The 12,911-nt window shown below is 44.4% G+C and overlaps 1 protein-coding gene across 4 annotated transcripts in view; it reads left to right on the top strand.

The window, feature by feature from the left end:
• Positions 1–12,911, top strand: part of LOC140204100 (interferon-inducible GTPase 5-like) — a 628,716-nt gene that overhangs the window by 469,559 nt on the left and 146,246 nt on the right. The window lies entirely within an intron of this gene.

Here is a 12,911-nt window from a genome sequence, read left to right as displayed (position 1 = left end):
GGCACAGTTGGGGTCGTCACAGGTGTCCCTGGGAACACGTTGGGATTGGAGAAAGTGTGAGAAGCCGAAGGAGAACCAGTTCTGACAAAGAGAGGAGGGTGGTGGTGGAGCAGAACTGTTCAGGTCTGTTGTTCAGAAAGAAGCAGAAAGGTTTAAAGTCCATCCTGATGGGGGAGAGAACTGTATAGGAACTGGATGTCCATCGTGAATATGAGGTGATCAAGGCCAGGGAACTGAGTGACTGAGGAGTTCGAGAGCATGTGAAGTGTCACGGATAAAGATAGGAAGGGACTGAACCAAAGAATTCTGAGTACTCGTGTAGTGAGGAAAGCTACCTCAGTGCAGGGGACCAGAATGTGACCCATGGGGAGACATCTGATGGATCGGTTGAATGTTGTATTGAACCAGGAATTGAACTGCTGGTACTGTAAGAGAAACTGTGTGATGCAGGAGGAAGAGCTGGGAGAACCAGAAATGTACAAATTAGAACTAGACAGGAAAATGATTCCAGACATCATTGCCACATTTGGAGGAAGTAGAAACACTACAGTGAGCAGAAAACATGAGAAGAATGAGGAGGAGGTCAGTGGAGGAAGTCAGGAGTAAAAGCACTGTTGCCGTGCACTAAATACCAATTGTATTTTAATATTCTTTTTGTATGTTTCACTCTGGCTCATAGATTGCAGCTTATCCATTAACAGGAACACATCAAGAGTCACAGAGAGATCCGAAGTGGAAACAGGCTCTTTGGCCTCCCATGTTCATACTGACCGTCAGACACACAACTGATTACTTGCAGTCCAGAAATTATATTGTTTCCATCAGCATTTCTTGCTTCCAATTGACATTGATAAAGGATCGTCAGTGTTGCCTGTGGAGAAGCAGGTTTTGCATGACACAACGTGAGGAAAGGAGAGAGGTGTAGTACCAGTGTGACAATGAATAATCTTGTTGAAATAATGGCCAGTGATACACGTTGTCCTTCATACTGCTGGGGTGTGCAGTTCAATGAGAATATAAATGTGTAAAGGTATCTGCCAGACGTAAACACCTCACCTGTAGAATGCAGAGTAATGGACACAGCTGATATCTTCCAGACCACTCAGTCACAAACATCTTTTCATTACAATGGCTGATCAGATATTTGGTAGAATTACCCTCTTCCATCAGATATGGGTCATCCTTAATGACACGTAGAATAAAGAAAAGAACAACTCCACAATCCAGTGAATCACAGTAACCATTGGATTGACAATGGGTTGTTTTCACAGTAATGGTCACTGATCTACAATACGTATGTTCACCTGTGAAGCATCTTCACACAAGTTTTTCCCAATCTTTTCATTGGTGAGTTTCTGAGTTGATGAATGATTTCCACATTGTAACACTTTCACACAGTAGGGGTAAAGAGGCAGTGCTCACGGAAATGTTGAAACAACTTGCAGATGGCTGAATCATGACTTTTAGCTGGCTGTCACAGCTTTCAAAAACTGAGAATGCATTTGGTAAAAATTTTAAAAAGATTGATAAAAAATCAGTTGTACATCGAAACATTGAAACCTAAAAGACGTTGTTTGTATCAACATCCAACACCGTCCGTGGATGTTCTGGGAACAGCCCACAACTGTCACAGTGATTCCGGTACCAACATAGTGTGGCCACAACTTACTAACCCCGACCTGTACATATGGGAGTAGACCAGGCATCCAGAGGAAATGCACACAATCACGGGGAGTACACACTAACTCCTGATAGACGGTGACAGGAATTGAACACCAACCATTCGATCACTGGTAGTGTAAATCATTATGCTATTGTACTGCCAAACATACTAGAACTATTAAAAATCAGGAAAGTATTAAAATTGTACAGGAGAAAAAGTACCTAATAACTGATCAAGGTACACAGGTAAAATTAACATATTAAAAATATAAATTCCATTAAACTTACTGTGATCCTTCGTAGCCATTTAGAATCAGAAAGTCATAAAAAGTACAGCAACAGACCTTTGGCCCATCAAATCTATGCTGAAACCATTTAAGCTGTCTCGCCCCACCACCCTGCACCAGAACTATAGTCCTCCATACCCCTCCTATCCATGTACCTCTCGAAACTTCTCTTAAATGTTGAGATTGATCTTGTATGCACCACCAATGCTGACAGCTCATTCCACACTGTCACAACCCTCTGAGTGAAGAAGTTTCCCCTCATGTTCAGCTTAAACTTTTCACCTTTCACCCTGAACCCATGACCTCTGTTGTTGTCCACCCAGCCTCAGGGAAAAAAGCCTGCTTGTATTTAACCTATTTATCCCCTTCATAATTGTGTATACCGCTATCAAATCTCCTCTCAATCTTCTATTTCGAAGGAATGAGGTCCTAAACTACTCGATCTTTCCTTATAACTCAAGTCCTCAACACCCAGCAACATCCTTGTAAATTTTCTCGATACTCTTTCAAACTTATGTATATCTTTCCTGGAGGTAGGTGACTGAAACGGCACACAATACTCCAAACTAAGCCTCACCAGTGTCTTGATTTACGAAGGCCAATGTGCCAAAAGCTTTCTTTATGATCCTGTTATGATCCTATCTACCTGAGATGCCACTTTCAATGAATTAGGGACCTGTCTCCCAAGAGCACTTTGTTCTACCACACCCCTCAGTGCCCAACCATTCACTGTGTAAGACCTGCCCAGGTTAGTCCTATTGAAGTGCAACAAATGGCACTTGTCTGCATTAACTTCCATCTACCATTTGTTCAGACCATTTTTACAGTTGATCCAGATCACTCTGCAAGCCATGATAGGCTTCCTCACTGTCCACTAAACCCCAATCTTGGTGTCATCCGCAAATTTGCCGATCCAGTTAACCACATTATCATCCAGAACATTGATATAGATGACAAACAACAATGGACTCTACACCAATCCTATGGCACACCAGTGGTCACAGCATCCTGTCAGAATAGGCAACTATGTATTACCAGTCTCTGGCCTCTCCCACAAATTCAATGTCTAATCCAATTTACTACCACATCTTGAATGCCAAGCGACTGAACCTTCTTGACCAACCTCCCATGCGGGAGCTTGTCAAACGTCTTGTTACAGTCCATGTAGACAACATCCTTGCCTCTGTCAAATTTCCTGGTAACTTCCTGAATAAATTCTATAAGATTGATTAAACATAATCCACCACACACAAAGCCATGCCAACTATCCCTAATTGGTCCATGTCCATTCAAACACTTGTATATCCGGTCCCATGGAACACCTTCCAATAACTTTTCCATAACTGATGTCAGACTCACTAGCCTATAATTTCCTGGTTTATGTTTAGAGCCTTTCTTACAGAGCAGAACAACATTGGCTATCCTCCAATCCTATTGTACCTCTCCTGTCACTAAGGATGTTTTAAGTATCTCTGCTGTAGCCCCCGCAATTTCTGCACTCGATTCCCGTAGGATGCGAGGGATATCCTTGTCAGGCCCTGGGGATTTATCCGCCTTGATTTGCACCAGGACAGCAAACATTTCCTCCTCTATAATCTGTAAAGGGTCCATGAAGTTGATGCCACTTATCCTCATTTCTATAGACTCTGTATCCTGAGTAAATACATGTAACAAGCTGTAAGGTTTCACTGCTAAGGTAATGTAATGGCTTGTATGTAATGTTCCACTGCTAAGGCAATGGTTTCTCTGTAGCAGCAACATTTGGGTTATGACTAGAGATAACGGGGCATGTTAGGCGATGAGCAGGATGTTGTTCTTTCTGGTGTGTCTGGGAGTCTGGATTTCACGGTCTTTAATCACGGAATGATGGAGGGAGAGGACGCAAATGGAGGGAGCTAGTAGAGCGCTGGACGGACTGGAATGAGGAGCGAGGGTCCGAGGGCAGGCTACACTTGGAAGAGGTCGACAGGAACAAATGAACGAACAGTGAGCTCCAACGTTGCTCAATAGATTGTTTCATGAGAATGGGCCCTTCTCTTTTTTTTGTTTCTTTATGAACCATATAGTCAAATTAAAAATTATAAATCTCATTCGCTTTATCGCATATTGTGTACTGTTTGATATTTTGCAGAGCAGGTTGGTAACTGGGCAATACATCACATAGCGTCCACACAAACATGATTTCTCAGTTTGGTGGGGCCAGAGACTGTTTTCCCACAGACAATCATGGGCTGGTCGAACCTGAGGACTTGAGGGTCACAATTATGAGGGCTACGTTCGGGATTGATTCCGTTGGATGCTGCGTGATTGCCCTGAGCATTGAACCAGTGGGTTGTGTGTTTAAATCTGTGCTGGTATGGATGCTGCTGGTGTGGAGCGATGGTGCGCCTCTGTGGGGTTACCGGTAACTAATGCATGCGTGTTGAGTTGGGTGGATATTCGTACCCCAGGTGAATTGTTCATTCGATTTTTGAGTGCAGTTAACGCTATTGGCAAAGTTGAAATTGTAGCGCGGAGTTTTGATAAAATGGCGGGTTCAGACCTGGTTTTAGTTCAGACTAGTGCTGACTTAATGGCGGTGGGACTCTCACTGTCTATCGGTGCCCCATGTGAGGCAGGGCCGTGGCCTGTCCATACTGTCAGGGAGGAGGAGAGGGTAGTGATCGAGTTGCCTGTAGTTGGGGGCAGAGATTTCAGAGACAGGGTTCTGTTGTTTCTGAGGAGTGAGGGGAAGGAGAGGTTGGATTAGGAATGGCTCATCAGACCACGTCCCCCGGTAAAGATTGAGAATTCTGAGTTAGTATCCGCCCTTACCTGTCTGACGTATAAATGGAAAAATGCCCAGGTTCAAAGTCTCTGCTATGATAGGCTGCGGCTATTCTCTGGAATAACGCCCACCCCTAAAGGGGAAGAGGAGTATGAGACTTGGGCAGAGCGGACCTTTCAGTTGTTGGATGAGTGGCAGTGCTCTGATGACGTGAAGCGGCAGAGATTGGCTGAACGTTTGAATGGTCGCTGAAGTTGTGAGAGCCATCAGGTTGCAATCTCTCGTGGTAACAGCTGTCAAATTACTGCAAGCACTAGACAATGTTTTTGGCCCGACAGGAAGCCCCATGGAGCTCATGGTGGGGTTTCAGAACATGCGTCAAGAGAAGGGGCAGAAGCTTTCTGCTTATATTTTTCAACCAGAGAGGCAGCTAAATTGCTTGCAATGCAGAGGGGTCATTCAAGCGGCAGAGGAGGATCAGTTAAGAATGGACCAGATAGCCAGGGGTGCCCAGTACCAGAACCTGATAGCCTGGGGTCTCCGACAGTCTCGTAAGAAGCGCCCCCCACTATTTTTTGTTGAGCTGATCAGAGAGGTACGGGAGGAGGAGAATGCGGCAGAGGCACTCCGTTGGCAGGGTACTGTCCTCGGTAGTGGTCCCCTGTGGTGAAGTGAGCACAGATGGCCTACCCCAGGGAGCAGTAGAGGAGGTTGTGGCAGAGTTGAGAATGGAGATGTTTTGGCTGTTATCAGCGGGTGTGACTCCCCCATATGATGGAACTGATGGGGGGAGGGGTGCGGATTCCGTAAGGGGACGAACAATGTGGAGGTCTGCTGGCAGCAGGTGTCACGCCAGAAGGAGAGTGAGCCCCAGGTACCTAAGCAGAGACAGTCATTGGAAAAATTTAGAGGAGACTCAGTGAGGGAACGGCCTGGTGTCTCTGGGGAAACACATTCCCAGCAAGGTACCAAGGAACCCCTGAAAGAGAAAGGCCCAATTCCTGAAGGCTTAGTGGGTCCATGCTCCAGTGTGTCGCTGTGAATAGAGTGTACTTACGTTAAAGCCATACTCGACAAAGGGTCACGTCACCTCCAGACCGACCTCGGCGTTACCAGCTAGTTCTGACCGAGAAGGATCAGAGGATTGCGTTGAAGTCACTACATGATGATTCTGGACATCTGGGGGTGGAAAAGACCTACGGATTACTCAAAGACCGGTTTTACTGGCCCCGGATGAAACCAGAGTTCGAAGAATACTGCAAGTCGTGCATTTGAAGCATCTGGCGGAAGACACTGCCTATGTGGGCAACTTGCAGAGTACAGGGCCTCTGGACCTGGAGTGTATGAAATTCCTGTCAATAGAACCCGATGCCAGCAACACGGCGAATGTCTTAGTCATCACGGATCACTACACCAATTATGCACAGACTTTCCCTACCAAGGGCCAGAGGGTGTCCACAGTGGTCAAAGTGTTATGGGAGAAGTATTTAATTTATTATAGTCTCCCCAGGCAGATACATAGAGATCAGGGATGGGATTCGAATGCAGACTCATCCATGAGTTACTGAGCATGTTTGGAGTTGAGAAGTCGAGGACCACACCCCATCCCGCAGGGTGATCCCAGCCTGAGGGGTTTAATCGCACATTGTTAGACATGCTCAGAACCTTGGAGATCAGCAAGAGGAGCAGGTGGAGTCAACATATTGGACATCTGGTCCACAGTTACAACTGGACCAGAAATGAAGTGACTGGGTGCGCGTCATATTATCTGATGTTTGGGCGTGAGGCGGAGTTGCTCATTGACCTTTGTTTTGGGACTGACGAGGGTGACTTACCCCCAAAGATTTATCTGAAGTATGTGTCTGACATGAGAAGAGAGCTGAAAAGGGCTTATGAATTAGATGGGGTCGCGGCTGCCAAGCAGAATCAAGGAAATAAGAGGAGGTATGATCGGAAGGTGAGGTTCTCCCAACTCCTGCGGGAGACCAAGTCCTCATAAGGAATTTGGGGCTACCTGGAAAGTATAAGCTGGCTGACCACTAGGCCGCTATGCCCCATGTAGTGGAGAGTCAGATGCCAAACCTACCAGTTTTTTGGGTGAAACTATAGGATGGGAATGGGCCTGTCAAGACTATCCATCGGAAGCACCTTCTGCCCCTGGGACAAGAGGTGCAGGTAGATGCCGAGCCTGACTTCCACCTTACACCTAGTAAAAGCACTCTGTGGAAACGTGGGGCGACTACAGGGCCAACAGCAGGAGAGGTTAAGCTGACCCCCGCCCCTGAGAGGGATACTGATGCGGAAGATGAGGACCTGAATGTGTGGTATATGCTGCCTTTTGCTAAATCCCAGTGGTCGAGGAAGAGACTCCCAGCCCTTCTCCCACTGAGTCAGGTGAATGAGGGGGCTAGCAGTGGACAGTCTGGGTTGCAGCGGGACTCTGCAGGGAAGGAAGCGAGGCTTGGCCACGGGACAGATGGATCCGAGTTGCAGGTAGGCACAAGTGATAGGTCAGGGGAGGCCCCGCCAGGTAGACTGCAAGTATCCCCAGTAGTGTCAGAATCTGAAGAGTTAGGTGAGGGGGTGCGGAGGTCTCAGTGAATTAAGAGCGCCCCCCCCCCCCCCCCCACCGATAGGCCTGAAACATCGATTGTACCTCTTCATATAGGTGCTGCCTGGCCTGCTGCATTCCACGAGCATTTTGTGTGTGTTGCTTTTACCATGATTTCCATGTTTGCAATGGCATTGTGATCTCGAGATGGAAAGTGTTCTCCAACACAAACATCTGCCACTTGATACATTTGAAAGTATCACACACTCTTTAGTTGGGACTTCTACCAAGTGATAAAGGAAATGTTCCCGAACACATTTGACAACTCTAACCCATCTAATCATTTTACAGTATGGGAGTCCCAGTCAATATTTTGAAAGTTGAAATCACCTACAATAACAACCTTAGATTTCTTGCAACAGTGTGTGATCTTCCTTCAAAATTGCTCCTCTAAATCCTGTGGACCATTGGGTGGTCTGTAATATAGCCCCATTAACGTGATCATACCTTTCTTATTCCTTGGTTCCACCCATAACACCTCATGAGATAAGTTCACCAGTTTGTCCTGGTGGAGCACTGCCTTGTTATTTTTCCTGATTAGTAACATCACCCATTCTCCTTTAATTCCTCCCATTCTGTCACATCTAAAACAGTGGAACCCCAGAATACTGAGCTGCCATTCCTGCCCCTCCTGCAAGCAAGTCTGACTGATATCTGCAATGTCATAAATCCAAGTGTTGATCCATGCCCTGAGTTGAACCATGTTCAATCCTTTGATTCCTGACTTTGTCTGAGGTCTTACCAACATCTTACCATTTCCCTTATAGAAAGTGATTGGAGTGGCTGCTCCTGGCAGTGTAAACTGACTGAAAATCAAAGTTAGAAGTAAACTTGTTAGCAGTGTACGTTTCTGACACCATGTACAATCCTGAGGTTCATTTACTTGCCAGCATTCACATAAAACAGAGAAATACAATAAAGTCAATGAAAACCACACACAAAGACTGACAAGAAATCTGTGCGAAAGAAGACAAACTGTGTGAAAACAAATAAATAAACACAAATACAAACAAAAAAATAAATAAACAAACACAGATAGGCAGACAGATAAGGAAAGAAAGAAAGAAAGAAAGCTGTGACCATGAGTTGTAGAGTCCTTGAAAATGAGTCCATAGGTTGTGTTCAGTGATCAGTTCAGTGTTAGGGTGAGTAAGTTATCCATGATGGTTCAGGAGCCTGATGACTGAAGGCTAATAACTGTTCCTAAACCTGATGGTGTGGGATCTAAGGCTCCAGTACCCTCTTTCCAAAGGCAGCAGTGAAAAGAGAGCACAGCCTGGATGGTGAGGGTCCTTGATGATGGATCTGTGTATTGATTTAACAGTGTCATTGTCAGCAAACAGACAACATCTCACTGATCATGAGGATGTTTTCTCCTTTACAACATGTTTGGACCAGGAGCATCAGGAATGGCATCAATCAAAATCCAATGGAATTACCATTTTCCCAAATAAGTCAGTAACTGCACACATAATGCACTCTGTTGGTTGCCACCAGGGTCATTGAGTCAATGTTCAGTGATGGTAAAGGTTACTCTGTGGTTGAAAATGTGACAACCATCAGGGACCAGTGATGTGAAATCCTTGGGACTGAGGGGAGGGAGAAGAGAATAAACTGAAAAAGGGGCCTGGAGAAGACTGGTTGCGCTGGGAAGAATGATGGGGAAGTGTTGTACACCAGCTCACCAGAACTGCGATCTGAACATCTCTGAACAACAGATTATATATCACGAATTATTTGCCACAGATGGCTGCGAAGGCCAAGTCATTGGGTATATTTAATATAGAGGTTGATAAGTTTCTGATTAGTTAGGTTATCAAATATTCTTGGAAACAGGCAGGAGATTGGGAATGAAAAGGAAAGCAAATCAGCCATGATTGAATAGCAGACCAGACTTGATGGGCTCAATGGCCTAATTCTGCTTCTATGTCTTCTGGTCGAATGAATAATCTGTTCTGTGATTTATTGTGTGTGAGTTAAATCAACCGAACAATTTATGTAGATAGAGTTTCATCTATTATTAATTAAACATTTCAGAAAATATTTCAACAAATAAAACTTTGTGTTAAGACAGATCACTAGTATCTGTCCTTTCAGTTTATTCTGCACTGTAACTACAAGCACAGGAGATGGCCTGTGTTAGCTAAATGTGCAACAGTTAGTTGTGCTTCTATACAATGTGAATATATATAGACAGTAGTTTGATCTGTAGAAAAGAATCCAATGTCATTGCCGGGTGAATCAGATTCCACATGAAGGACACTTCTGTTGAGAAAATTATCTGCTAGGTGGTATCTACAAATATTGCAATCACTCGATGGACAGCCCATGGACATTGAACGAGTGCTCCTAGATGGTCTCATTGACATATATTGGGAAATTAATGCTGAAAATATTTAGAAGATATCTGTTGATATCAGGGGACTTTTTTTAATGATATTGTTTGTTTTATTTTTTTAAATTACAGTATCAATTCCTGGACATGAACTGGTTTGTATTGGTGCAATCTGAATATGGATGCTGGTGAAATGGATGTTGAAGACAAGAAAACCCTCTCCTTGTTCTGGATGTTTGGAAAGTGTGTGACAACAGAAGTGTGGGATGAAGACTGAAAGTTGCAGTGGGATGACAACAATTCAGAGCTGGGCTCCGGGAAAAGAAATCTTAGCAAAGTTCACAGTTCAAAATAAATTTACTGTCAAAGTAGATATATGTTACCGAACACAACTCTGAACTTCACTTTTTTGTGAACATGCTCAATAAAACCTAATAGAATAATTAACCATAATAGAATCAATGAAAGACCACAACAACTTCTGTGTTCAACGAGTGTGCAAACGACAACAAACTCTGCAAATACAAAAAGAAAGAAATAATAATTAAAGGTAAGTAATCAATAAATATCAAGAACATCAGATAAAGAGTCACTAAACGTGAGTCCATAGGCTGTGAGAACATCTCAATGATGGGGCAAGTGGAGTGAAGTTATCCCCTATAGTTAAATAACCTGAACTGAGCTTGGTGTTGTGTGGGCTGAGGCTCCTGCACCTTCTTCCTGATGGCAGCTGCGAGAAGAGAGCATGTCCTCAGTGGTGGGGATCTCTGAAAATGAATGCTGCTTTATTGTGACATTGCTTTGTGCAGATATGCTTGGTGATGGGGAGGGCTTTACATGTGATGGACTGGGCTGTATCCACTACTTTTTGTGGGATTTTCCATTCAAGGGCATTGGTGTTTCCATACCAGGCCATGATACAGCCAGTCAATATACACTCCACCACCACGTATCTATAGAAGTTTGTCAAAGTTCTAGATGTCATGCTGAATCTCCACAAACTCTAGAGGAAGTAGAGGTGTTGCCATTCTTTCTTTGTTATTGCACTTACATGCTGGGCCTGACAGATCCTCCAGAACAATAACACCGAGGAATTTAAAGTTGCTGCCCCTCTCCACCTGTGATGCTCCAATGAGGACTGGCTCCTGGACCTCTGGTTTCTTCCTTCTGAAGTCAATAAACAGCTGCTTGGTCTTGCTGACATTGTTATTGAGTTATTGGGTTGTTGTTATGACCACAGTCCACTCAATTTTCAATCTCTCTCCCATATGCTGATTCATCACCAGTTGGCCTACGATGGTGGTATCATCCACAAACTTGAATGTAGCAATGGAGCAGTGTGAAGCCACTGGCCAATCTGAATTATCTCACCCAGTGCAGAAAGGGCAATCTCTGAAACGCATTTAGAGGTTTGCTGATGGTATGAAAATTCTGTTATTGTCACAACATTGCCATTGACTCCTCCCATACTGGGAGCTATTCTCTTCACTCAGTTCAATCAAGAGAATTTTTTTTAAGGCATTCGTTAGTCTCCTGAGACCATGGATTTGCACCTTGGAAGGATTCCAGGGCGTAGGCCTGGGCAAGGTTCTATGGAAGACCAGCAGTTGCCCAAGCTGCAAGTCTCCCCTCTCCATGCCACCAATGTTGTCCAAGGGAAGGACATTAGGACCCATACAGCTTGGCACTGGTGTCATCGCAAAGCCATGTGTGGTTAAGTGCGTTGCTCAAGGACACAACACACTGCCTCAGCCAAGGTTGATCTAGTGACCCTCAGATCACTAGACAAACGCCTTAACCACTTGGCCATGCGCCAACAGATAATTAAGAGAATACAATCAAGGTTAATTCATTCCCCTTCCAGCAGGAGTTACTTTGTTGACTCTCAGTAAAAATTACACAAACTCGCCCTTTCTCAGCAGATAAATACTCTGCTGGAGATGCCATAACATAAATGGCCTCACACACTGGCTGACAATCACTATTTTAAGCAAAATAATCAGACAAAATGTGATATATTCAGTAGCATCAAGGAGAAATTTTAATAAATGTGGTCAAAGGCAAACTCAAAGGAAACAAAATCCCTCAACCAGCAAGCAGAGAATTTATATGAACCTATGTTGATTTGTGGTGTTTTGAGCCAATTGAACAATCTAGGACTGTGGTTCGCAAAGTGGGTGATACTGCTCCCAAAGTGAGAGTTTACTGGTGGGAGATAAAGATAAAGGGAGCATTGGGGGGAGTGACGCTCGGTAACAAGGGGGACAGCTGAAGAATTACTGTGTTAATTTAAGAAACTAATTCCCTGTTATAGACATTTTATCCTCAGGGTCTCATAATTGTACCATCATTTACCATACTGTTTCTGTAAAAAGTTATGGTAAACGATTACAGAAAACAATGAAGAGGTGAGTGAGGGCAAGGCTGAGAATGAGGTTGAAGCATGATGGTGCAAGGCAAAGACAAGGCATGTTCGAGGCAAAGTTGGGGCGAGGTTGAGGCATATTCAAAGTAAATCAGGGCAAGGTCAAGGCTTATTCGATGTGAGCAGAGCGGAACAAGAGAGGTCGATTTGAGTCACGTTCGCCTTAACCAAGAGTGAGGATAGATTGATCTAAGCACCAGGTTGATTTGGAAAGGTTGGGTACGGGCTGAAATGTGGCAGTGGGGTCCAGGCCCAGAGTGTGTCAATGCGACTGGGACCGGGTCCCAGTGCAAGGCATGATTTAAATGCTGGGTCTGATGGATTAGAATTAGAATTAGGATTAGAATCAGAGTTGACTTTATTTCTTATGTCCTTCACATACATGAGGAGTAAAAATCTTTACCTTACATCTCCGTCTAAGTATGCTATTTGCAATTATAGTGATATATAATAAATAGAACAGTCAATATAATATGGAGTACACTCAAATCAGCGTGAGTTAATCAGTCTGATGGACTAAGCTCTCCCAGAGCCTGTTGGTCCTGGCTCTTACGCTGCAGGACTGTTTCCCGGATGGTAGCAGGTGGAATAGATTGCGGATGGGGTGACTCTGGTCCCCAATGATCCTTTGGGCCCTTTTTACACACCTGTCTTTGTAAATGTCCTGAATTATGGGAAGTTCACAATTACAGATGCGCTGGGCTGTCCACACCACTCTCTGCAGAGTCCTGCAATTAAGGGAGGTAGAGTTCCCATACCAGACAGTGATGCAGCCAGTCAGGAAGCTCTCAATGGTGCCCCTGTAGAAAGATCTGAGGATTTGG

This window comes from Mobula birostris, chromosome 10 (assembly GCF_030028105.1).
Source record: "Mobula birostris isolate sMobBir1 chromosome 10, sMobBir1.hap1, whole genome shotgun sequence".
Classification (NCBI taxonomy): Eukaryota; Metazoa; Chordata; class Chondrichthyes; order Myliobatiformes; family Myliobatidae; genus Mobula; species Mobula birostris.
The sequence above is the reverse complement of the archived record's forward strand: the minus strand, read 5'-3'. Positions and strand labels throughout refer to the sequence as shown.